At 37.9% G+C, this 23,284-nt stretch overlaps 1 long non-coding RNA gene across 1 annotated transcript in view; it reads left to right on the top strand.

Moving 5' to 3' along the window:
• The window catches only part of LOC136866275 (uncharacterized), a 42,919-nt gene that overhangs the window by 9,187 nt on the left and 10,448 nt on the right, over positions 1–23,284 (top strand). The window contains exons 2-3 of the long non-coding RNA XR_010859523.2: positions 4,244–4,382; positions 14,772–14,904. This is a non-coding gene — a long non-coding RNA (uncharacterized lncRNA). The remainder of the gene's footprint in view (positions 1–4,243; positions 4,383–14,771; positions 14,905–23,284) is intronic.

Raw genomic sequence — 23,284 nt, 5'->3', positions numbered from 1 at the left:
TCGGCCCTATTGCCTCCAGGTGATTGGATTCTTACATGTGTGCAATTTATTGCACCTAGAACACCAGGAAAACGACTTGCTTCATAGAAGTCGCGGATAATTTGCTGACGTTCTTCTACTGAAGGGAATGTTACATACCTCCTTCTCATGGATGCTATTGCTGCAGACACTCGACAAACAACTCTACTAACAGTGGCTTTAGAAATTCCAGCATTGTCTCCGACCATTACATGAAAAGAACCAGTAGCAAGAAATCGTAATGTTGTCAGTACCTGCAACATTGGAGAAAGAGGTAAGTTTCTCTTCGTAGGATATTCCAACCTCACTCGAATTTCTTCAACAACCTTAGCAACGACTATTTTCGATAACCTGTATCTATGAAGAAATTCCGCATCCGTCAAATTTTCGAAGTCATTACGTCGCTGAACTCTTCTTCGATTAGGATTGTTTTGTAAAAGATCTAAATAGAGCAATTCCGCATCGAAAGCGAGATTCACAGCAGCCATTTTGGAACAGTGGAACAGGTCGCTAAATGCTAATGTTAGCCATTTAACATTGGAAATTGCTGATGTTAACTTTAATACGCAGTTTAACATTTGTTAATGTTAACAGTCGTTGATGAAACGCAAATTTTCTTTAATCGGATGTTAAAATGTTTTAACACCTTGTTAAGTACTAACATGTGTTGATGAAACCGGGCCTAAGTGTATTATCAGGCCAACGTACTGTTGGGAAATATTACATTTACTATAACATCTATGACTTTGATAACAGCTCTGCAAATAATTGCTTTTGATGTCCCATGCATTGCTGCTACACCGTGCAGCTGGGCACCATTGACTAACCAATGTATATAAGCATATAAGAATTTGTTCTTTTTCGGAAAGGAATTGACTTCTTTTTGTTGCATGTTTCAATAAATGACTGATCATTTCAAGAATACAGTCAGCCTGTGTTGGGGTAATATGAAATCACTCGCGAAGTTACGTCGAAGTGAGGTTATAAAAATTAATCCTATCTTTGTATTCTTATTGAATTCTTCATCGCTGTCCTCACTTGATGTTAACAAAAGCTCACGTCATAACAAGTTTATACCACTAAACCAAATTCTACGCCGAGAAACAATCATCTCTTTGCAAGATTTATGAAAACTTTTCACTTCATTTCTTTGCACTTTGCATTTCTGTACCAATGGAGGAACATAACAGGCTTGAAAAGTGAAAAGATTCCTAACTTTTTACTTTGCAAGCTAAATCTGAAAAGTGATGGTAGAACAAAATCTGAACTGAAAGGTGCAAAGTTAAAAGTTGCAAAGTTTGTTCGTGGAGCAGGCCCCTGGTCCCATTTTTTAGCAGTGTTTCTACCAAACAGGGTTGTATCACTTTGTTTACTGCAGCTGTGCTCTGCTTGAATCCCACAGAGTTGCTTATTCGTGTGGAGTGACAGGCGGTGGGTCATGTGATGCATGGAGGGGAAGAGAGGGAGGGATTAAAAGGTCAGTCTTGTTGACTTTTATTTTGGTTATGTATCGGCCGTTGTAAGTTTTAAAATGAGAGAACTGAATTGGAGAATGTTAGTTTTCTCAGCATTCAAGTTACTGGAGGAGTGTGAATGTTGATCCAAATGTATGAACATCTCTTCTGTAATATTTCATTTCAATATAGGCACCTGAGTCAAGGCTCTTCTTGGTGCAATACGGATAAATTACACTGGCGGCTATATTCACAATGTAATTACAAAATAAAAATAGAGTAAATATATTATGTAATATGTCCCTTCTGTGTAATCTTAATTTGTAGATCCTGGTGTATATTTATAAAATTGTATTGACATTCTTCCATATGATTACTCAGGTTGGAGAATCATTTGTTGGCATTTACATGTTCGAGGTACCGTAATGGGTGGCAAAGCTTCTGTCTTTCCAATATAACTGGCTTGACATCTTGAGCATCGTAATCTATAAACCCAAATTAATGTGGTCGTTAGGGTTATTTATAGATCCAAAATTATAAAAGCGCTCCTTATTGTGTGTTTTGAAGGCTACCTTCTCGTTAAATTTTCTGAGGCCGATTTATTCAATCTTGGTTAAAAGAACACTAACACACTGTTAACATAGCACTAAAAATTTAGCAGCATGTTAAGAGTCTTGCGTTTATCCAAACATTTTCTGGGAACTGTTAGCTAACATGGTGTCAACTCTCACAAGAGTCACAACCAGTGAGAATCTATAAGGCATTGGCACAGCCATGCAGTTTATAAGCGCACTTCGATGCGCTTTTGTTTTAATACAGCAGTAAACCAAGGTGTGTGAAGTCAACACTTAGATTTTTTCTTCTTGACTGTGAGTTTCTGTTGCCCTATAGACAATATGAAAAAAATTGGAAATTATTTTCCCTAGGACCTGTAATAGACACAACACAGTGCCGTTTTTAGAGATCGCCCGGCTAATGCAACCTAGATGTGTGTTAGTTTTATAACATTCATACATATTTGAGTCGAAGGGCATTCCAAATTTAAATGTAAATATTGCAGAACTGTGTATTTAAATGATAAATCTTCATTATTGTTAGCACAGTTGCATTAATTACATCAGAGTTCAAATGTTCAGCTTGACTATCGCGTAGTATCGTGCGTGAGCAGTGTCCGGATTAGTATGCGAGCACTAGATTCCACATAGCCTTCCACAGCAACCAGGCGGTAAGTCCCATTGTTGCATGATAACGAGCAGCAGAAGAAAAGTTCAAAATACTGTTGTCTTGTTCGTGATAATAACACTAAAATAGTTCAGTTTTGCAGTTGGTGTTTACCTGTCTCATATTGTTAATGCTCGGAGGGGTAATAAACTGAAATTCGATCATATTAATTTTTTATGCAGCATCCCCCACCCCCCATCCCGGCTGGCGAACATACCTGGGGAGAACACTTTGTTTGTGATAACACTAAAATAGCTCGATTTTGCTGTTAATGTTCACCTGTCTGATACTACTACTATTCATGCTCTTGAGGGGGATGCATTGAAATTTTATTATATTAGTTTTCTATGTAGTATTGCCTACCTGGCTCGTTCTTGCCATCTGGCTGATGAAAATTTCTGGGGAGAACATATAAGGGGCAATAAGCGTTGTGCCAGATAATGAAAGGAATATCTTAACTGGGTATTTCAATTGTCCAATTGGTGAAACTAGCACAAAAACAGATTTAGTCTTGGAATATGTAGCAGAAGAGGGTATGACATTAGTGAACAACAAAAGTTTACTTGCCTACATCTGTCACAATGGTGGCAGAGCAGTCAATCTTACCTTTATAAGAGGACTAGTTGATGTACCTGTGCTTCGCTACGGAGTTCTACATTGTATACAGAGTTTTAGGTTAGGTGGTGTACACGTTGTGAGCAAGATTTTATTAAATTTCATAGCTCTTGACGTTACCCTAGAAACGCGACAGTCACCAAACTTTTCTGATATGAACACTGGATTAGGGAATTTTCATTGTAATAGTAGGCCCTCTTGCCTACCATCAGTCACAATCAGGTTGGGGAGTTTTCATTATAATTGCAGACACTCTCCACCTGCCTTTTTACATCCTCAGAAAGACTGTCTTAATGTTTTTACCAACTGAAATGATCATTGGTCATTACCACGACGTTAGTAGTAATGGCGTGATAAAAGTAATGCTTTCATATGAAATACTCGATCACATGAAAAACCACCCATTCTCACTTATAACGAACAGTACTAATTTGCCGATCTAACAGTCCAACATTTGCTGTTGTCACGGAGTCTTCCAATTGACTTTGTATATTAACTCGGAATGTTGAGGTTAACATGTTGGCGTGTTTTCCGCTCCGAGTGGAAAACTTGTCAATTCATTGTTCATGAGATGTCGGCACAGCTTTGGCAATTTCATGCTTTTTCCATGCCAAAAATAGCTTAAACGGCATGCTTCTCGTGAAAAAACCAAAGTAGGATTATAGTTGCAAGTTACAAATATGGTACGTGCACGTGTCGTTCTCTCTGCACTATACTAAAATGATAATCAGAAATGGAGTGAAGCAAGGTCACTCTGGACTTAATCTATACTATTTTTTGTTTGAAGGAGCCTAATATCAAGGTCACCAGCCTTGGGTTAGAATGACTTATTGCATTATGAATGAGGGGCTGATAAATTCTTCCCCACATTCAGCAATCCCCTCTAATTTGCTTCGAATTACAGTTTTGCTAACTTATATTTTTGTGATTTCTAGAAATCTACTTATGTGCCTTGTCTCAATCTTGCGGATACCAGTTGGCCATGGACTTGACTGTCAACCCTTCATGATGTGAAGTTTAAACTTTGTTGTGCACCGCTCACGTTGTCTGCCTAGTACACCTATTCTGGAAGAAGTGAGTATTGCATGCTATTTCAGTTGTAAAGAGTAGTCGTTACAAGGCAACTTGTGTTTCTTATCTTTTCAAGTGTTTTTATTTTGGCTTGTACACTATGAGAGAGGTGTTTGTGTTCCATCCCAACTCTTCCTATCAGAATACTGAGTAATTACTATATTGGTTCAAGTGCAACAATGGCCCTTACATTTTCAAGGTGATCTACACTAAGAAAAACTTTCACGTGTGACCTTGATTTAGCATAAACCCGCATTTAAGGGAAAAAAATTTTAAGTCCCAACAATTCTTCCATAAGAGCAGTGCAATTTTATATTCGATTTAAGGTAATTCACAATAGGTCAAAACCTGCATGTAGCATTAAGGAAATGTTAAAATTTATTTCTATTTGTTTTGGTTATGGGACATTAAGAACCTGTGAAAAAGACATCATAAGCTTGCTAAGGATGGTTCAAGGCAGGAGAGAAATTTAGAGCGCGGGCACTTCGAGATAAACTGAAGTTACTTTTAACCAATAAGTTCCCATAAGCAACAAATGTATCGACAAGGTGGAAAATAAAAAAATACTTAGTTGTGAATCTAAAGTGCGATGTCGGACTCGGATACTTATGCACTGCGGCCACTGTAGTACAATAGAAAAGAACTCCTGTTTTAATGACAATGTTATTATGCCCGTCAAAAATTCCTAAATCATACCTGTCAAGTATTCTGGTTTTTCCGTTAAATGATCAGATTTTTAGTGTGTGTTACAGTTATACGGATTTTGAATATCGGCGCTTGTTTTTGCTTTCTGTTTTTCCGTTAAATGATCAGATTTTTTTTTCCGTTAAATGATCAGATTTTTAGTGTGTGTTACAGTTATACGGATTTTGAATATCGGCGCTTGTTTTTGCTTTCTGCGGTCAAATCGGATTTGCTTGACTTTCAATGGTACGGTAATACAAATATAAATGGTCTGTTAATGGACATTATAAATTTTCCAGCTAACTCATTCCTGGTTGCCAGCATTTTTCCTGTGTGCTAAGTTGGGCTCATCAGTTGGTACTTAGCACACCCACCAAGACGCATGGCTAGTGCATACCGTGGAGGCCACTGTGTAGGCTACTTGGAGCCACCGGCAGTGCCAATGCACTATGAGAGACTTGTCTCATTACCAAAAATTGATGCCTGTTTTGCCATCAGATTATATGGATGTTGATTCCCATAGGGAACCTGAAATATTTGTCCCGAATGAGTAAATTTACAATACCAACAATATGAGTTTATGAATTTATAATGTCGAATAACAGACCATTTATATTGGTATAATAAATTTACTTATTTGGGACAAATATTTCAGGTTCCCAATGGGAATCAACATCTATATCATCCGATGGCCAAGCAGGCATGAATTTTTGGTAATGAGTCTCTCGTAGTGTATTGGCACTGCCGGTGGCTCCAAGTAGCCTACGCAGTCGCCTCCAAGGTATGCACTAGCCATGCGTCTTGGTGGGTGTGCTAAGTACCAACTGATGAGCTGAACTTGGCATACGAGGGCGAAATGCTGGCAACCAGGAATGAGTTAGCTGGAAATTTTATAATGTCCGATAACGGACCATTTATATTGGTATTATAAATTTACTCATTCGGGGCAAATATTTCAGGTTCCCTATGGGAATCAATGTCTGTATCATCTGATTGATGGCCAAGCAGGCATTCATTTTTGGTATTGAGGCAAAGTCTCTCATGAATTGGCACTGTGGTGGATCCAAGTAGCCTACGCAGTGGCTTCCACGGTATGCACTAGCCATGCATCTTGGTGGGTGTGCTAAGTACCATCTGATGAGCTGAACTTGGCGTACGAGGGCGAAATGCTGGCAACAAGGAATGAGTTAGCTGGAAAATTTATGTCCTATAACGGACCATTTATATTGGTATTATAAATTTACTCATTCGGGACAAATATTTCAGGTTCCCTATGGGAATCAACATCTATATCATACATCAGTAGCTGGTAATACGAGATGCAGTATTTGAAATTCGACTGGTAAATTTATCTATAATCACATTAGCCTATCATCGCCATGCTTTTGTCACCTGTTCGGCTTCAGTTACCACTACATTCACCGAGATGTTCTCAAACAAGTAGCAGGTTGTGATTTTGAAGAAATCAGTGAAAAGTAGCAGGCAGTGAATTCATATATAACAACTTCAATAACTACGTCGTGCTTCGTAGCAGCTGAAAGGCTTTGTTGTGTGTGGGTGTAACGTTGGCAGTAGTTCTGAAACTTGTGAAATTGTGTGACGAATTTGTAAGCGATTTAGTTTTTTTAGTGGTGTTTATGAGTTCAACTTAGAAATGATGTCAATCTTTTAGGGAGGCATATTCTGCTAAAATTCCTTTTTTTTTTAAAATATGATCACGGAAAGGTGAAACATTTGCATTCTATTCCATGTGCTCATGTGATATAAACTTTTCTCATGGAGGAAGAACAGAATCAGTAAATTACGTTAAATCTCTTTTTAAACACATCTCCAGTACAAAATTTAAGTTTGGCAGTCAGAAAATTAATTTCTTTTTTACCTCTTCTGGAGCCAACTTTGATATAGTAAGAGGGGAATGCTTGTTCACTTCATTTTTAATTGAACATAATACCCGTTAGTTGCTGCCGATCATGCTGGTGCTCTGTTTAGGAAAATGTTTCCAGGTTCAGAAATTGCAAAAATATATGGCTGTGGTCGTATGAAAACCACACACATTTTGAATGAAACGACTACGGATTCAAGAGGTGAACTCATTGGTTACCTGCAACGTGAACCATTTTCTTTAGGTACAGATGGGAGCAATAATAGTAATGCTGAGCTTTTCTGTATTGTTACCTGTTTTGTGAAAAAGCAGGGAGAGCTACTTAACTCAGTGTTATGTGTTCCAGCCTTGGTGGGCTATTCAATGGGACATAATATTGATAATTTGAGTTACTGTTACAAAATATCAATTCAAAATTGTTTTGGACAATGCTCCAGTCATGATTGGAAAGAAGAATCGAGTTGCTGCTGTTTTAAGGGAAGCACAGTAATCTCTGTGTACTGGGTTGCTCACGCCATTTGATTAACTTGGCTGCTGAGAAAGGTGCAAGCAGTTTGCCTGTTTAAGTTGAACTATTAGTCGACATCTTCTATTATTTAGAAAAGAGTTGTAAGAGGAATGAACGCCATAAGAAATTCCAATAGCTTCACAACAGGGAAACGAAGAAGATACTGAAACATGTTTGCTATCATTAGGAAGGTGTCTGCAGAGGATGTTAAGAGCAATGGGATCCACTACTTACTGTGGTTTCTTTAAAGATGATGGGCTTGTTAATGCTCAGTGTGCATCAACTACTAGCGTAACACCATTTACAATCCCTGGTAGTTCCAAAGATCATGAAAACAGTAAAACTACTGAGTAGTTAGAATTAGTTGCTCCCAGAATCTTTGCATGTGTCTCAAAATCTGACACTCCTTTGCTAGAGAGTAGGAACATTATTCAAAATCGTGTAGAATTTTTTTTATTTTTATGTTTGTCATCAGGCTTGAATATGGCCTACTGTGCCTTCCTATAAGCTGTCATTTCTTTATTTGAGAATCTCGGTTCTGTATTTCAGAGTGCTTTGCCTCACATTCATAAACTACTCAAACTACAGTAGAACCCCATTTATCCGAAATAAAGGGGGCGGAGCCACTTCGGTTGACGTGTTTTTCCGGATGACACATTGCAAATATGTTCGAAAGTTAAATGTCGAAATAAAAATGCATAAACTGTGATAAGCAAAGGTGCACACTGTATATTAACGTTAAAATGTTTACATAATGTCATCATTGTATAAAATCTGTGACTTTCTTCTGAATTTTCTTGGTGCAGCACTATCGTGCTGCTACATCATACCACCGTTTAATCAACTATACATCAGCTGGTGTAGAAGCATCACTTTGTTGACAGTGTACTGTATACAGTAATTTTATTATAGTAGTGTAATTAAAGCGTGTGGTACTACATTTTAATAAAAATTTGAAATCGGTCTTACTTCCAATACATTAAATCCATCATCTGCTGCAACTCGATTCTCAAAACTGCTATTGTCAGTCGGAGTCGTCTGCATAATATTCATGACGAATAATGCAGTAGTAATAATAATATTTCCTGCTTGTTCAAGAAAAATGTATCATGGAACTAACGAGAGGGTAAGAAACTGTTTTGTTTTATGCTACATATGCATTCTGGCATAGGCCCTAAGTCCTAATATAAAAATAGGGTTTGCATAGTAGCTCAGCACGAATAGCTAGAGAATTACTAATATCGACGGCTAAGAACGAGAGGGTAAAAACAAAATATAACAATAGAATTTTGCCAGATCATTTTGGTTAAGCGGGGTTCTACAGTAATGACGAATCTCAAGCAGCTACTTTCCAGATTTGTTAAACCAAAAGTGATCAAAACTTCCCTTTTAAAAGTTCCATACCATTCTATGGAGAATCAAGAGACAATGATGAGCTAGTCATTGGCGTTGGGACAATGAACCTGGTGAAGAAACCTAATCATCATCAATGTCCCACTCCAGTCGCCCGGGTGTGGTTTGAAGAAACTTAATGATGGAGGTAAATCATCATCTTCCAGGGTTTACTTCTGCACAGCATCCGATTATATTATTAACAAGTTCCCTCTCAAAGATGAAGTACTGAAACATCCAAAGGTTGCTGATGTTTTAAAAATTGTAGATAATTGAAGATGCCCAGTTTTCTTCTGTACAGTTCTTTATTGAAAGATTTCCGTAATTGCTGCCACGCTGAAGGACAGTGAGTCGGTTGAGGATGCAACGAACGTGCTTCAGAACCAATTTGTAGCTGTTCAGATTGATGACTGCTACTGTTGAGTAAGAATCTGACATATGACATCTCGCTTGATGAACATTTGTGGAGCTGATGGTGTTCATAAGTATGATAGGATAGTCTGTGCCTGTAGGGGGCAATGCGTCTGCCTGTCAACCGGCTGCCCTGGGTTCGATTCCCAGCCGGATCAAGGGTTTTTAATAGTAAATTATTAATATCCCTGGCCTGGGAACTGGGTGTTTGTGTGGTCCTTAATGCCCTTTCCTCACATTCAACACTACACATCCACAATTCCAATTACATGCAGGTTCATGTCATATGGTGCAAGTAGGGGCAAAAGATCTCTATAGGTCAATGCCCTGAACAAATAGCATTTTAAGAAATGATAGGATATCCAGGCTAATGCTTTCTGTTCTGACTACCGCATAGCAATACAGAGTGTGAATGTGTGTTCGGCTTGGTAAAAAAAAGAACCAAAATCAGTTTAGGTTCTCAAAGTCAAATGAAATTCTGCATTCTATTTCAGTTTTGAAAACCAGAAATACTGGTCCATGTTACTAGTTTTCCTCCAGAAATTCTGAAGAAAGGAAAGAAAGCAACTCATCTCCTTATGTCCTCTCAAACCTGTTGGTGGATAATAGCCTGCATACTGTGAACTTGACAGAATTTTATAGATAAGTGTACATGTTTAGTTTAATTTTTACGTTGACATTCATATTGTGACCCGCAAGTTTAAAGTGCAGAAAAACACTGTGTACTGTGTGATCTGTCCCAGTGTTAAGTAAAAACAGATGAGCACTCAAGATTTAACTTTGTGCAAGTATTTAATTTCAGGGGTGATCATAACATGTATTGGATTTGTATTAGTATTGTTTGTAATCTCCCTCCTTGCCGTCCTTTTTCACTATGTCCCAAGACTTTGAGACGCATGCACATGTTAAAATTTTTCCACTTTAGGATTTTCTATACTTCTTTCCTAAAGTTGGCAGGTATGCGAGTAAATACAGTATAACCACGAGTGGGCTCCACCACCGATCATGTTAGCATACACATGCGGGTGTTGGAGCTGACTGGGACTTAATCATATGACTTTGTACAACGTGGTCTTTTTTTCCTTTTTAATGTTTAGCCCAACCCACTCTGTCTTGTTTATCCTGTTATGTGTTTCTTTTCATGTTCATATCTTTCTGTATACGAGTTGAGTTGTATTTCATTTTGAACTGATACTGTCTCGCATCGTAAGTTCTTTAGTTACTTTTCTAAGTGGGCTTTGTAGACTTCGGTCTTGTGTATGATAAGGGCAGTTCTGATAATATATTAGGTGAATTGCGACTTATGTGATGCACTTCATGCAGAGTTGTGGATGCCTAATGGTACCATTACTAAGACGAAGTGCTATATTAAAGCTATAATCATCATTTGAGAGCAGTTATTCAATTGCTCACTGGTGATAATAGTTACAGAAGTTTTGACGATTTATTGGGTAGAACGATTTTGACAAATAATTACAATTTTGTTTTTAAACTTCTAATGTATATCTGTTTTACCTGTTTGCAAATGTAGTTCTGTAATACAGGAGTTGAATTAATGGTGGTGGTTGTTGTGACTGCCAGATTTTTAGAAAAATTTAGGGACTGTAATGGGTGATGCTGTTCAAGAATCTTATTTTAAGCACTAAAACGTATGAAGAGGAAAATTTAAAGGTAGTTGGCATCATTCTCCAGTTAAGCTAATTATTTCCTTTTTGTCATAAAACTGTAAGTCGTTATGGAACAAAAATGTTCATTTGTTGTAATAATTATTTGATAATGACTAATAAATAAGGCAAATTAATGTAACAGTGGAAGGAATTCCCGAATGAATATTGATTTATAGTTGCAAGGTACTTACGGGAAAGCTTGCCGGAAGTTCCATTGGGCTGATTGTAAGGTAGGAAGAGTCTTCTAGCATGTATACAACAAACTCCCAATTATCCATGCTGATACAGACCTTAACCTGAAATACATGCTTCTACTTACAAATAATGAAATAATGCTATAATCTTAACATTATGCCAAGCTTTACAAATCCCATGAATTGCATTAAGTTTATTCAGGGATTTCCAGAAATTCAGAATGCCAGAACCTCCCTGAATAAGTTGTTTCATTGGATTTCCAAACTCTTTCGCGTCAATATCTACGCCAGTAGGAACTATGAACGTAATGACTAAGGCCCGGATGTTGATGCCGTAAAAAAGTTTTTAAAATGCCCTTAAAATGATCTAAAATTCGAAAAATGCACTATAAAATGGAAAAAAATGATCTTACAATAATAAACTCACCAATATTTAAAAATGACATCTTTAAGCTCAAACTGAAAAGTAAATCAAAATAGATTTCTAGCACTTAACAAAAGGTTTATGTTCACTTTAGTCTGAGTTGCACTGCACTACGAATGTCATTCTGATGTTGTCAAATGTAAATGATCTGCGGTTATCAGCCAACAAGTTTTTATATCTCGAAAAGCTGCATTCAACATCAACTGATGTGATCGGAGCGTACTTGAAGTGAGGAAGGTCGTTTGCTGCTAAATCCTCCTCAATCCCATCCATGCAGTAGTTTTCACCAGAAAGAATGCCTGAGATTTTGCATAATGTTTTATACCCGGTGTTTTTGTCCAGCACTTTTTTCAGTTTTGATGCAATACCCGCAGCAATTTCGCCACGATTGTTGCTAAGACTAGTTTCCACCTGGTTGATTAAGGAAATGGAATCAACCATTTCTTCGCCCGTTTTCTCCAATGATGTGATTGTTGCTGTCAATAAGGCAAAATTTGATTTTATGAATGCCAAACTACCTTCAATGTTTGGTTCAGACAGCATGTCCTGGGCAATTTTTATTGCTGCAGCTTCTTCACTGTCAAAACTCTGCACTATTTCCTTTACTAATTTGAAGTTTTCACAATAATACATACACGCGTTTAACCACGTGCCCCAGCGTGTTATGATAGGTTGTGGAGGTAATGCAATGTCTGGAGCTTCAGCTCTGAAACGTGCAACTCGCGAGGGTGCTTTTAAGAAAACCTTAACGTTCGCTATAAGCCTGTCTACACTGGGGTAAAGAGCCCTTACTTCTTCACAAACTCTGTGCAGTCCATGGGCAAGGCACGTAACATAGACCATTTTAGAATAGAGTGCCGTCAATGAATTAGCTGCTCGTACCATATACGGTGCAGCATCAGTTAAAAATAAAAGTTCATCGTCATGTTTGATGCCCTCAGGCCGCAGGAGAAACATAGCACTGTCAAACACTTTTGATATGGTAGAATAATTGGTCTTTTCTAACACTTCGGTAGTCAATAAAAATATTACACCTGGTGTATGCACTTTTAAAGTTCCGATCACAACGTTGCCTATATAACGCCCCATAGCATCTGAAGGTTCGTCGATTGACACCCATATTTTCTTCCCGCGAGTTTCACATCTTATTTTGTTTAATGTGTCTTCGTAACACTGCGGCAAATAATTCTTACGCAAAGTTGATTCGTCTGGTATTTCTTGATTCGTATGTTTTTCCAAAAATCCACGTAATTTCGGGCTGTTGAGTTTATACAGCGGAATGTTTGCAGATACAAATACATCACACAATTCTTTACTGAACTGTGAGGACTTGCCGGAATTCGAAGCAACTGAAGGCAGTAAGCGCTGAGTTGCAGGTTTATTTGAAACACGCTGGAGAGCACGAATGTGTTTATCGCGACCGATATGTTGCGTTACAGTAAATCTTCTTTCAGCAGCTACTTTAGTTCCACACAATTCGCAAAACAATATGTTTCCATCGGTGGAAAACACATTGTCACCAAATTCAGATACTAGTTGTTTTAAATGCACTTGACACACTCGGTTTTATTTTAGGCATTTTGAAAGGTGTCGTCGTGAATAATGCGGAACTGAGACAAGAATATAACAAACCCTTCGCCTTTCTACCCCGCCACTGCTGTCGTTGGTCAACAGAGCAGGTAACATTCCATTCCGCTAATAACTGGTTTGCGACGAAAACGAGAGTATCTGCATACCTACCCCCCATAACCTTCTGCATCCAAGATATATATTTTACTACTAATAGCAATACTGAAATATTTTATTTCAATATTTTAAATTATCCTGTATCAACTACTAGCTTGTTCTTAACTCTGAGAGACGCAACTGCCTCATATAAAGCTGTGACATGACTAAATCGGGGAAAAAATGACCTTAAAAAGGCCGATTTCTCTAAAATATGTCCCAAAAATCTACCAAACTTAAAAAATGCTCTTAAAATGGAAAAATAGCAAAAAATGCAAAAAGATGCAAAATAAAAATGGCATATTTGAAGACGGGGTAACCCGGCCGGAGTTTATATCTGCTTCAGCATTGTTTTAGACAGCTCAGTAAAAAGATGACATGTCATCAACATCCAGGCCCTAGTAATGACTCTCTGAAGATCATGCTGTCTATCCATACTCCCTTCCAATACATGTAAGGAAGCAAAAAGTGAATGATTCCTTTGAATGGCTGTGAGGGTTTTGATTTTCCAAATTTTGAAGGGTTTGTTTGTTCTGTTGAATTTGTGCACACAGTAACAGTAACCTATCTGGTTGCTTCCATCTCCACAAGAAGTTGGTCCCATTGGTCCTGCTGATTTGATCATCTGCCATCACCTTGTCCACTCTTGCTACTTTACCACCAGTCTTCTGAATGGTTTCCTCTATTTCTGCCATAAACTCCTTTTCTTGTTCCTCTTCTATTGTCTTCTTACTTCCTCTCGTCTACTAGTTCAGTGTATTTAACAGTTTTTGATGAGTATTCTTCTCATCTGTTCAGTATATCACCTTTCTGCATAAATATCTATCCTGTATTTTTACAAATTGTATATCTTCCTACTTTTTATCCGTTCCTTACCTATCCATACAGAAGTTTTTACAGAGCAAGTTGGTCATGTACTTACGGTCACGCAGGTGTGAGGTTGCATTCGATAGATTGTGGGTTCGAATCCCACTGTCGGCAGCCCAGAAGTTGGTTTTTCCATGGTTACTCATTTTCACACCAGGCAAATTTTGGGGCTGTACCTGCAGGCCACGGTGGCTTCCTTCCCTCTCCTGGACATTTCCTGTCCCATCGTTGCCGTAAGACCCATGTGTCGTTCTGACGTAAAGCAACTTCTATAAAATAAAAAATTCTGATATATCTACAATCCACACTGTCACCAGTATTGTTATAAATTGGGTGACTTAAATTACCTGAGTTTGAAGAATGTGGAAATTGATCTGTAATCAGTTGTATGTTTGATTCATGTAGACATTCATCAAGTTTGCAACCTTTGCAAGCTGTAGGTATTGTAGTTTTCCTTTCCTCAATGGGTAGGAATTGATCATTTTTGTTTGAAGGAGCCTAATACCAAGGTCACCAGCCTTGGGTTGGAATTAATGTGTTATGAATGAGAGGCAAATAAATTCTTCCTAACATTCAGTTATTCTCTCTAATTTTCTTCGAATTACAGTTTTGTTAACTTACATTTTTGTGGTTTCTAGAAATCTACTTCTGTGCCTTGTCTCAATCTTGCGGATACCAGTTGGCCATGGACTTGACTGTAAACCCTTCATGATGTGAAGTTTGAACTTTGTGCACCTCTCACGTCTGCTTAGTGCACCTATTCTGGAAGAAGTGAGTATTGCATGCTGTTTCACTTTTTAAGAGTAGTTGTTACAATATAACTTGTGTTTCTTATCTTTTCAAGTGTTATTATTTGGCTTATACACTATGAGAGAGTTAGTTGTTTGTGTTCCATCCGAACTCTTCCTATCAGAATACTGAGTAATTTCTGTATTGGTTCAAGTGCAACATGGCCCTTAAATTTTCATGGTGATCTACACTAAGAAAAACTTTCACATGATAGTCTTGTGTAACCTTCTTATACTAATGGTACAGTTATCCCTCGGTTACTTGAACGATGTTGATCCACGAAATATCACTGTAATATTTGTCACAAACGAAAGGTAATCATTGATTTACTCAAATAAAGCCTCAAATCCCAGGTTGATTAAGAAATACCGTCGTTACTAGCAAGAAATATGTATACGTATTTACTGGCTGTAAATAGGAGTCCATGGTGTTGCATTCCGCTGCTTGCGCCGTCTTTTGTTTCTTTCTTGAGATCCAGGGCTGGCACCGATGAACAGGAGTGCTATGTCGAGAATTTTTGTTATCTTTGGCCATATGTCTTGCATTCCGCTGCTCGCGCCGTCTTTTTTTTTTTCCTTGAGGTCCAGGGCTGGCACCAACGAGCTCTCTTTCTAGCGAATGGGAGTGCTGGTATTTTGTAGAAAAATAGCGTGATCCCTGGACCAATACATATATATATATATATATATATATATATATATATATTAAAAGGAAAATTGCATGATCCATGGATTAATAAATCGTTTAATGAATCAGTTAATGGACATGGAGTGACAGCCCATCAAATTACATCGAATGAGAAAAATCAATAAAACGACACCAAAGAACTTCAGTGAGCAAAGACATCACCGACGACAGTGTTGGACAAACAAAACACTTTCGGAAGCGCTGCGACGTAGCAGAAATAGCTGTTGTAAGGCAATAAAGTATATATTCTCTAAAATAAAATATTTTGTATTATTTCTTAATCAACCTGGGATTTGAGACTTTATTTGAGTAAAAGCAATTACTATCTTCCATTTGTGACAAAAATTACAGTGATATTTCGTGGATCAACATCATTCATATAACCTTATCCCTCCTTGCAATACCATAGTTTGTTCAGGGTGTAGTTGGTGCAACAAAGAGGGTGGTGTTAAATTGAGGTCGTTTTAAAACATTACAGTATAAACCTAATTTTGCGAGACCTCGATTTAGCATAAAACCACATTTAAGGGAAAAAATCTTAAGCCCTGAAAATTCTTCCATAAGAGCTGTGCAATTTTATGTTAGATTTAAGTTAATTCACAATAGGTCAAAACCCACATTTAGCGTTTAGGAAATGTTAAAATTCTCAGATATTTATTCCTATTCGTTTTGGTTATGGGACATTAAGAACCTATGAAAAAGGAGACATACACTTGCTGAGGATGGTTCAAGGCAGAAGGCACTTCGGGCTAAGGTGAGATGTCGGACTTGGGTACTGATCTGTCTTCTACTGCTGTAGTACAGTGGAAAAGTACTCCCGTTTTAATGGCAATGATGCCCTTCAAAAATTCCTATATCCTACCTGCCAAGTATTCTGGTTTTTCTGTAAAATGTACGGATTTTGAATGTTTTACGTTTGTACGGATTTTGAATATCCAAGCTTGTTTTTGCTTTCTGTGGTCAAATCGGATTTGTTTGACTTTCGATAGTAGCTGGTAATACGAGATGCAGTGTTTGAATTTGACCGGTAAATTTATCGATAATCACATTATCGATTATCACCATACCTTTGTCACCTGTTCGACCTCAACTGCTACTACATTCACAGAGATGTAGTAGGCTGTGAATTTATACATAACTTTAGTAACTGCGTTGTGCTTCGTAGCAGCTGAAAGTCTTTGCTGTGTATGGCTGAGTAACATTGGCGGTAGTTCTGAAATTCCTGGAATTGTGTGATGAATTTGTAAGCGATTTAGTATTTTTAGTGGTACTCGTAATGACCAACTAAAACGATATCAATCTTTTAGGGAGGCATATTCTGCTAAATTTCCTGTTTTATGCAGTAATGGAAAGGCAAAACATTTGCATTCTGTTCCAAGTGCTCGTTTGATATAAACGTTTCTCATGGAGGATGAACAGAATTAGTAAATCACATTAAATCTGTTAAAGATGTCTCCAATACAAAATTTGATGTTGGCGCTAATCTTACAGCTCAAAGTCCCTTCTGCCATTGTTATGGAGAATGCACCTTACCACTCCATAATAATGGACAAGACCACTACTTCGAGCGTCCGTAATTGAACTGTTAGTGGAATGGCTGCAATAAAGAAATATCCCAGCGCATATGTGTATGACTAAATTAGTCAACGAAGTAGCGAAGGAACAAGGGCACGAGGTTATTAAGTTTCCGCCGTATCACTGTCGCTTCAACCTGATGGAGTTGGTACTGTATGGGTTGAAGTGAAACATTACGTAGGCCTACACACTTAAGTCCTTTACAATTACTGAAGTGGAAGGACGGTTCCAGGAGAGTATTGCTCGAATGGATGCGGCTTCGTGGAGGAAGAAATTTAGCCATGTCGAAACATTCATTAACTCTACAAGAGCAATAGGCTTGCATGGCATCATCAGCGACTGTCAGGAGTAGATGATCTTCCTAGACAATGACAACGAAGGCGATGGTACTGATGGCAGTGATCTGGAAGGTATCAAGCCTGTACCTGTATGAATCAGGTATGAAAATAAGGTTTCTGAATTTTCATAAATTTTTTAGATTTTACTTGAAACCTTTTGTGTTAGCACCGGTATGTATTCTAACATTTATTGGTGTATTTAAAGTGAAATTCTTGTCAGCTGATTTCTTCCATAATTTCTAACGTCGCGATAATAAGAACTTCATAGTATATGTATCTCATATAATTTTGTGTGATGAAATTGTAAACTTAATCGGTGTGTTGAACGTTCTATTTTTGTCAGCCGATTTCATTTGTATTGTGTATTATCGTGTTGTCATTAAAAGCAATTCTCCCATGTTTTTAAAAACTCACGTGTCGTGCAATCAGCTGTCATGTGCAACCTTATGCCGGCCCACCAATAGAACTAATGATGAACCTGTTAAAGCAGCTGCTATCCAGATTTATAAAACCAAGAGTGATAAAATGTTTCCTTTTATTAAAAGTTCCATACCATTCTATTGAGAATCAAGAGACAAGGATGAGCTCGTCATTGGTGTTGAGACAAAGAACTTTGTGAAGAAACCTCATGATCAAGATAAATCAACATTCTTTTCATTTGCCAAGGGTTACTTCTGCACAGCATGCGATTATATTATCAAGTTCCCTCTCAGCGATGAAGTACCAAAACATCCAACGGTTGCAGATGTTTCAAAAATCGAAGCTGTCCAGTTTTCTTATCCACAATTTTTTAATAGAAAGATTTTCATAATTGCTGCCGAGGAAGGACAGTGAGTCGGTTGAGGATGCAATGAAGCACCAATTTGTAGCTCTTCAGATTGATGGCTGCTACTGTTGAGAGTGAGAATCTGCCAGATGACACCTCGCTTGATGAGCATTCGTGGAGCTGATGTTCGTAAGTATGATAGGATATCCAGGCTAATGCTTTTTCTGTTCCGACTACCACACAGCAGTGCTGAGTGTGAACGTGTTCAGTTGGGGATAAAGAACCAAAATCAGTTTAGGTCAATGTCAAATGAAATTCTGGATTCTATTCCTGTTTTGAAAACTAGAAGTACTGCTCCATGTTACTAGAGTAGTTTTCCTCCAGAATTTCTGAAGAAACAAAGAAAGCAACTCATCTTTGACTTGACAGAATTTTGTAGATAAGTGTACATGTTTAGTTTAATTTCGACGGTAACATTCATATTGTGACCCGCTAGTTTAAAGTGCAGGAAGACGCTGTTTTTGTACTGTGTTAACTGTTCCCTGTGTTAAGTGAAAACAGATGAGCACTCATCAGGATGTAACTTTGTGTAAGTATTTAATTTCAGGGGTGATCATAACATGTATTGGACTAGTGTTAGTATTGTTTGTAATCTCCCCCCCCCCCTTGCTGTCCTTTTTCACTATGTCCCAAGACTTAGCGACACGTATGCGTGTTTTTAAAAATTTTCCACTTTAGGATCTTCTGATTTTTCTTTTTGAAAAATTGGCAGGTAGCACAGATCATGTTAGCATACACATGCGGGTGTTAGGGCTGACTAGGTCTTAATCACGTGACTTTGTACAACATTGTCTGATTTTTCCTTGTCATGGTCTAGGCCATCCCACTCTGTCTTACTTATCCTATTGTGTGTTTCTTTCAGTGTTCATATCTTTCTCTATATGAGTAGAGTTGAATTTCATTTCGAACTGATACTGTCTCGCATCGTAAGTTCTTTCGTTACTTTTCTAAATGGACTTTTTAGACTTTGATCGAGTGAGCGATAAAGGCAGTTCTAATAATATATTAGGGTTTTCCTACACTTGTGAATTGTGACTTATGTGATGCACTTCATGCAGAGTTGTGGATGCCTAATGGTTCCATTACTAAGACGAAGTGCTATATTAAAGCTATAATCATCATTTGAGAGCAGTTATTCAATTGCTCACTGGTGATAATAGTTACAGCAGTGTTGATGATTTATTGGGCAGAACGTTTTTTCACAAATAATTACAGTTGTGAGTTTTTAAAACTTCTAACGTATACCTGTTTTACCTGTGTGCAAATATTGTTCTGTAATACATGAGTTGAATGAATGGTGGTGGTTGTCGTGACTGCCAGATTTTTAGAAAGAAATAAGAACTGCAATGGGTAATGCTGTTTTATCTTCTAATAAGCACTAAAAGGTACGAAGGGGAAGATCTAAAGGTAGTTGACATCATTCTCCAGTTAAGCTAATCATTTTCTTTTTGTTGTAAAACAGTAAGTCATTATGGTTCATAAATAAAATTAATTTGTTGTAGAAATTATTTGATAATGACTAATAAATAAGCCAACGGCCGTAGCCGTGTTGAAACTCCGGACCCCGTGAGATCTCCGAAGTTAAGCGACATTGGGCATGGTCAGGAGTTGGATGGGTTGCCACGTGCTGTTGGTGGGGGGTAAGGGAATGGAGGAGCGGAAAGGAACTGGCCACCCTACCGCACGTAAACTCCGGCTCAGGAACACCTCTGCGGAGGTTCGGACCTGCCTTCGGGCAGAATAACCCTTACCTACTAATAAATAAGGCAAATTAATATAACAGTGGAAGGAATTCCCGAATGAATCGATATTAATTTATAGTTGCAAGATACGGGAAAGCTTGCCAGAAGTTCCATTGGGGATGACTGTGAGGTAGGAAGAGTCTTCTAGCATGTATACAACGAACTCCCAATTATCCAGCTGGTACAAACCTTAACCTGGAATACATGCTTCTATTTACAAATAATGAAATAATGCTATAATATTAATATTATTCCAAGCTTTACAAATCCCATGAATTGCATTGAGTATATTCAGGGATTTCCAGAAAATCTGAGTATTTTTGTTATATTTTTGAACCCTTACGCCTCGATATCTACACTGGTACGAACTAACTTTGAACGAAATTACTCTGAAGATCATGCTGTCTGGGTTTGTTCTTGCAGTTTGTGTACACAGTAACACTAACCTATCTTTACTGGTCTTATGTCTGGAGGTTTGGGCTTTAGTGCAGAAGGATAGTATCCCTGTTTTTAGGTTCTTCCAATAGAGCCAGATCTTATCAGTGTTATGAATTTGCTGTGGCAAAATAACATGCTGTTCTATAAAATTAAGATATTCATCCGTAAAGGCGTTGGCTGTCTCTCGCCTTAAACTGCAATTCCTTGATGCCCATAGAAGTGTTCAGTCATACAACCTGAAGAAGCATTAAATTCTCCTTCACTATTTAGAAGTTTGTGGAGTTCTCCTGCCCTCTCGATTAACATGGGACCTGACTGGGAACTACTACTCCTTTCTGTGTGAACCAGATGTACTGTGCTCCCTCGAGATCCGCGAAAGTTGAAGCTTTAATACTCTTGTGCTGTGAACTTCAACAGCTTTTCTCAGTTTTTCTTTAAGTCTCTGTAAGTTTCCGACTATCTGGATTCCTGTACCATAATAATTAGTCTTGCTGCTGGTTCATCCTTTTTATATAATCTAGATTCTGGCTTTTTTTTTTCCTGTAATAGATAACACGTTTTTGTTTTCAGCCATTCTTGCAGCTGCAGATACAGGAGGGGATTCACAAACAATGCGCAGTATGATAATGAATTGTAATTACTTAATGCATGTGTTGTAGTGGAAGTGATTTCTTTTCAGTTTTAAGTTAATCTATAACCAAGTTTTTCAGTCTGTCCAAACTAATTATTCAGGATAAAATAAATTTTAAAGATACCTGAAAAGAAGATATTAATTAGGCCTATGAAAGTGCTACAGATGATTTAAACTAAATGTTGCATGAGAAGTTTATTCGCCTATCGGCACCTGACATCTTATGGAAAGAGCAGACTGGCGTCAATTTTGAACCTTGTAGTTTTCTATAGGAATCTCCTTCATTTTCAAAAGTTGTGTATTCAGCTCCCTTATCGGGAGAAAAATGTTTACTCTTTCAAAATTGTACCCAACTGCTGAACCTATGTGGCGACTTCGATTTGGAAATGTATTTCTTTCTCTTTACAGTTTTATAAAACAAAAGGTAAAAGATTTTCACCTATTCAGTACTGTTTGTTGTAACCTTCAAAGAGTTGCATGTATTTGTTGAAACTAGTTTGTCTTACTAGAGACTGTAATCAGTCAGAATCAATAAAAGTTAAGGCAAGGTGTGCATTATCGATAAATTATCGTAGGCAGAGCTGCTTTCTTGCGGCTGTAGTGGGAGGCAGGTTCAGTAGCAGACATTCTTTAAAATATTCCTCATAACAATCGCCGTCCATTTTGCCTTGAGCATCCGTGGTGTTCTTGCACTGAAACACGTACTTCACCTCGGGCACGAACCCATACTCGTTAGTGGCATTAACTAACGAACCACGGACTATGATCTGTAGGTGACTTCAGACCACGAGAGTCCTAACAGAATTTCATCCCCTGGAGCGTAAATTGTCTTATCTTTCCATTCTTTCCCAACAGTGTGGCCTGTGTTAACCCATGATTCATCAGAGTAGAAAATGTTCCTTCCCTTGTCTCGATATTTTTTAATTGTTGAGAGAAACTTGTGACGCCTGATACAATGTCCCCTCTTTCCGTCAAACAAGCTGAATTCCCTTTCTTTTCGTACTTGAAACCCATGTTGTTGTTCCTTTGAAGTCTGGAAGATCATTATTCACAGATAGGATTTCTGCAGGGTTGGAGGTTGGTTTCTAAGGAAAAACTCTTGCACTTTACGCCTTATACCATTGCAAACAAAATCATTGAAGTGAACTAACCTGCTGTCTTTCCGTGGTGCTTTACGTTTTGTTTCAGTCAGAGAAGCCAATGGTCCTGTAGTGGCTGCTGGTCGCACTTTATAAATGGTCCTCTCGGAAAAGCCTGTTGCTTCAGCAGTTTCTTTAATCACCCAGCAGGTCCCTTTAAATAACGAGCATCATCTTCATTAATCACTCAGCTGAGACTTTTATCTGGGTTCTTTCAAGAAAGATAGTTAAGTACATTAAGCACAGTTTGCTTTTGTTTCTTCCTAAGTACCTCTCCCTGCTTATTTTTATGAATGTTTTCAGCCATAACGCAAATAAATCGCTGCACTAACATAAAAAGAAAAAAAATCACACATAGGCTAAAAATCACAACACTCAGCACTAGACAAGTGTGCACTGATATAAAGGCTAGAAAACAGATGCAACAAATACACTGTAGATGACTCTCCAAAATATCACAGTATTAATAATAAAGAAATCACCCACCTAGGCTTATCACATAACTTTCATTGAACACAATTCAAGTACTGTATGCCTAAAACCATACATGCAACAAATATACTGTAGATGATTTCACTATAAAAGTGAGTTCCGGCAGTTCAGAGTGAGGAACTACACGAGGCTTGTACAAGAGCAACACAACGAAGCGATGGCTGTTCTTGCCATTGTGCTTCCTTCCTACAAATGTATTTAGGCCTATAAATAAGAAAATACGAAAATGTACAGACCAATACTGTTTTCTTAACATGGAATGAGCTGTAGCGCACAAGTAAACGCTTCCCATTCCTATTAGCTTCCATATGTTCTGCACATTTATCAATCACCTTTTCGTATCCTTCAATTCTAATTCCACCTTATGCATTGAAATCGCCCATTAGCTCTATCCTATCCTGGCTGTTGGCCCTGACTACGATGTTGCTCAATGCTTCATAATAGTTTTCAACTTCATCCTCATCTGCACTCGCATATGTTGAATACACTGAGCC

This window comes from Anabrus simplex, chromosome 3 (assembly GCF_040414725.1).
Source record: "Anabrus simplex isolate iqAnaSimp1 chromosome 3, ASM4041472v1, whole genome shotgun sequence".
Taxonomy (NCBI): Eukaryota; Metazoa; Arthropoda; class Insecta; order Orthoptera; family Tettigoniidae; genus Anabrus; species Anabrus simplex.
This window is presented reverse-complemented; position numbering and strand designations above follow the sequence as displayed.